Raw genomic sequence first — 4524 nt, forward strand, 5'->3', positions numbered from 1 at the left:
ATTTATCTTATGGGAGAGACACCACTAGTGAACTGTGGACCCCGGTCCATTCTTTACATCTGAAATACAATCTACTGCAATTGTTCTACTGTTCTCTGCAAACAATCATCATCCACACTATACATCTAATCCTTTGTTACAGCAAGCCGGTGAGATTGACAACCTCACTGTTTCGTTGGGGCAAAGTACTTTGGTTGTGTTGTGCAGGTTCCACGTTGGCGCCGGAATCTCTGGTGTTGCGCCGCACTACATCTCGCCGCCATCAACCTTCAACGTGCTTCTTGGCTCCTACTGGTTCGATAAACCTTGGTTTCTTACTGAGGAAAAACTTGCCGCTGTACGCATCACACCTTCCTCTTGGGGTTCCCAACGGACGCGTGCTGTACGCGTATCAAGCAGATTTTCTGGTGCCGTTGCCGGGGAGATCAAGACACGCTGCAAGGGGAGTCTCCACAATCCAATCTCTTTACTTTATTTTTGTCTTGCTTTATTTTATTTACTACTTTGTTTGCTGCGTTAAATCAAAATACAAAAAAATCAGTTGCTAGTTTTACTTTATTTACTGTCTTGCACTCTATATTAAAAACACAAAAAATTAGTTACTTGTATTTTATTTAGTTACTTGCATTTTACTTTTGTTACCATGTCTAGTTCTGCACTTGTTACTTCTTCACCTGAAGAATTAGTCTTCACTTTTAAACAAGGGGATGAGGAGAGTTTTAAAGATGCTTGGTCCAGAATTTTTACTTCTTATCGTAAAGCTGAACCTCAAATGACTCTAAGTTTGCTCCTTAGTAATTTTTATTTTGGTCTTATGATTCGCTATAGATATGCCTTGGATGCTTTAGTGGGAGGAGATTTCCTTCATTGCAATGGGGATCAAGCTTTTAATGCCATAAAGAAGTTGGTTGCATCACATGATTCAGCTAATAACTTTGATTCAGCCCTTATTAGCATTTATAATAGATTAAACAATCTTGAGACAAGTGCATCTCGCTTGAATGACAACTATCGCTATGTTCGTAACCGTCTTGAACAAGTTTTAGTGAACTCTGAACCTTCATTATGGGATCCTACTATTAAAATTGTTATCGGTGATCAAACTCTTCATGCCAATTGTGATATTATGTCTGAATTTTGCCTTATGCCTAAGAGTATTCATGAATCTTTGAAACTTTGGGGATTCGTTGAAGGAGGAGAAGAAATAACTCTCATTGATAACTCTGTTATAATTCCTAAGGGAATAGCCGCAGGTGTGCATACAACCATTCTTGGAAGAACAATATCCATTGATTATCTTGTTATTGAATGTGTAGGAACAGGACAAATCACACTCGGAAGATCCCTGCTGAAACTATTGGGAGCAGTCATAGATATGGGAGAAGGCACCCTGAAATTCACCTCTACACCGGGGGGAAGACATGTATTCCCTAAATCAAAGAGTAAGAAAAAGAACAAGAAAGGTAAGGGTAAAGCCCAAGGTAATGTTGATACACCATCTCTTGATAATACTTGATATACACTTTCTGCGCCTAGCTGAAAGGCGTTAAAGAAAAGCGCTTATGGGAGACAACCCATGTTTTTACTACAGTACCTTTATTTTATATTTGAGTCTTGGAAGTTGTTTATTACTGTAGCAACCTCTCCTTATCTTAGTTTTGTGCATTGTTGTGCCAAGTAAAGTCGTTGATAGTAAGGTTCATACTAGATTTGGATTACTGCGCAGAAACAGATTTCTTTGCTGTCACGAATCTGGGCAAAATTCTCTGTAGGTAACTCAGAAAATTATGCCAATTTACGTGAGTGATCCTCAGATATTTACGCAACTTTCATTCAATTTGAGAATTTTCATTTGAGCAAGTCTGGTGCCTCAATAAAATTCGTCTTTACGAACTGTTCTGTTTTGACAGATTCTGCCTTTTATTTCGCATTGCTTCTTTTGCTATGTTTGATGGATATTTCGATTCCATTGACTTTCAGTAGCTTTGTGCAATGTCCAGAAGTGTTAAGAATGATTATGTCACCTCTGAACATGTATATTTTAATTGTGCACTAACCCTCTAATGAGTTGTTTTGAGTTTGGTGTGGAGGAAGTTTTCAAGGATCAAGCAAGGGAGATGATACAACATGATCAAGGAGAGTGAAAGCTCTAAGCTTGGGGATGCCCGGTGGTTCACCCCTGCATATATCTAGAAGACTCAAGCGTCTAAGCTTGGGGATGCCTTGGGCATCCCCTTCTTCATCGACAACATTATCAGGTTCCTCCCCTGAAACTATATTTTTATTCCATCACATCTTATGTGCTTTGCTTGGAGCGTCGGTTTGTTTTTGTTTTTGTTTTGTTTGAATAAAATAGATCCTAGCATTCATTGTGTGGGAGAGAGACACGCTCCGCTGTTGCATATGGACAAATATGTCCTTAGGCTTTACTCATAATATTCATGGCGAAGTTTCTTCTTCGTTAAATTGTTATATGGTTGGAATTGGAAAATGATACATGTAGTAATTGCTATAATGTCTTGGATAATGTGATACTTGGCAATTGTTGTGCTCATGTTTAAGCTCTTGCATCATATACTTTGCACCTATTAATGAAGAAATACATAGAGCATGCTAAAATTTGGTTTGCATATTTGGTCTCTCTAAGGTCTAGATAATTTCTAGTATTGAGTTTGAACAACAAGGAAGACGGTGTAGAGTTTTATAATGTTTACAATATGTCTTTTATGTGATTTTTGCTGCACCGCTTCATCCTTGTGTTTGTTTCAAATAACCTTGCTAGCCTAAACCTTGTATCGAGAGGGAATACTTCTCATGCATCCAAAATACTTGAGCCAACCACTATGCTATTTGTGTCCACCATACCTACCTACTACATGGTATTTCTACGCCATTCCAAAGTAAATTGCTTGAGTGCTACCTTTAAAATATCTATCCTCTACCTTTGCAATATATAGCTCATGGGACAAATAGCCTAAAAACTATTGTGGTATTGAATATGTACTTATGCACTTTATCTCTTATTAAGTTGCTTGTTGTGTGATAACCATGTTCCTGGGGACGCCATCAACTACTCTTTGTTGAATATCATGTGAGTTGCTATGCATGTTCGTCTTGTCTGAAGTAAGGGAGATTTACCACTAAAATGGTTAGAGCATTGCATAATGTTAGAGAAGAACATTGGGCCGCTAACTAAAGCCATGATCCATGGTGGAAGTTTCAGTTTTGGACAAATATCCTCAATCTCATATGAGAAAATTAATTGTTGCTACATGCTTATGCATAAAAGAGGAGTCCATTATCTGTTGTCTATGTTGTCCCAGTATGGATGTCTAAGTTGAGAATAATCAATAGCGAGAAATCCGATGCGAGCTTTCTCCTTAGACCTTTGTATAGGCGGCATAGAGGTACCCCTTTGTGACACTTGGTTAAAACATGTGCATTGCGATGATAATCCAGGTAATCCGAGCTAATTAGGACAAGGTGCGGGCACTATTAGTATACTATGCATGAGGCTTGCAACTTGTAAGATATAATTTACATAACACATATGCTTTATTACTACCGTTGACAAAATTGTTTCTTGTTTTCAAAATCAAAGCTCTAGCACAAATATAGCAATCGATGCTTTCCTCTTTGAAGGACCTTTCTTTTACTTTTATGTTGAGTCAGTTCACCTATCCCTTTCCACCTCAAGAAGCAAACACTTGTGTGAACTGTGCATTGATTCCTACATACTTGCATATTGCACTTGTTATATTACTTTACATTGACAATATCCATGAGATATACATGTTATAAGTTGAAAGCAACCGCTGAAACTTCATCTTCCTTTGTGTTGCTTCAATACCTCTACTAAGAATTATTGCTTTATGAGTTAACTCTTATGCAAGATTTATTGATGCTTGTCTTGAAGTACTATTCATGAAAAGTCTTTGCTATATGATTCATTTGTTTACTCATGTCATTTACATTGTTTTGATCGCTGCATTCATTACATATGCTTACAATAGTATGATCAAGGTTATGATGGCATGTCACTCCAGAAATTATCTTTGTTATCGTTTACCTTTCGGAATGACGAGAAACTAAGCTTGGGGATGCTGATACGTCTCCGACGTATCGATAATTTCTTATGTCCCATGACACATTATTGATGATATCTACATGTTTTATGCATACTTTATGTCATATTTATGCATTTTCTGGAACTAACCTATTAACGAGATGCCGAAGAGCCAGTTGCTGTTTTTGGTTTCAGAAATCCTAGTAAGGAAATATTCTCGGAATTGGACGAAATCAACGCCCAGGGGCCTATTTTCACACGAAGCTTCCAGAAGACCGGAGAGCTAACGAAGTGGGGCCACGAGGAGGCCAGATGATAGGGCGGCGCGGCCCAGTCCTTGGCCGCGCCGACCTATCATGTGGGCCCCTCGTGACGCCCCTTGACCTGCCCTTCCGCCTACAAATAGCCTTCGTCGCGAAACCCCAGTACCGAGAGCCACGATACGGAAAACCTTCCAG

Source organism: Lolium perenne, chromosome 5 (genome assembly GCF_019359855.2).
Source record: "Lolium perenne isolate Kyuss_39 chromosome 5, Kyuss_2.0, whole genome shotgun sequence".
In the NCBI taxonomy this organism is placed as follows: Eukaryota; Viridiplantae; Streptophyta; class Magnoliopsida; order Poales; family Poaceae; genus Lolium; species Lolium perenne.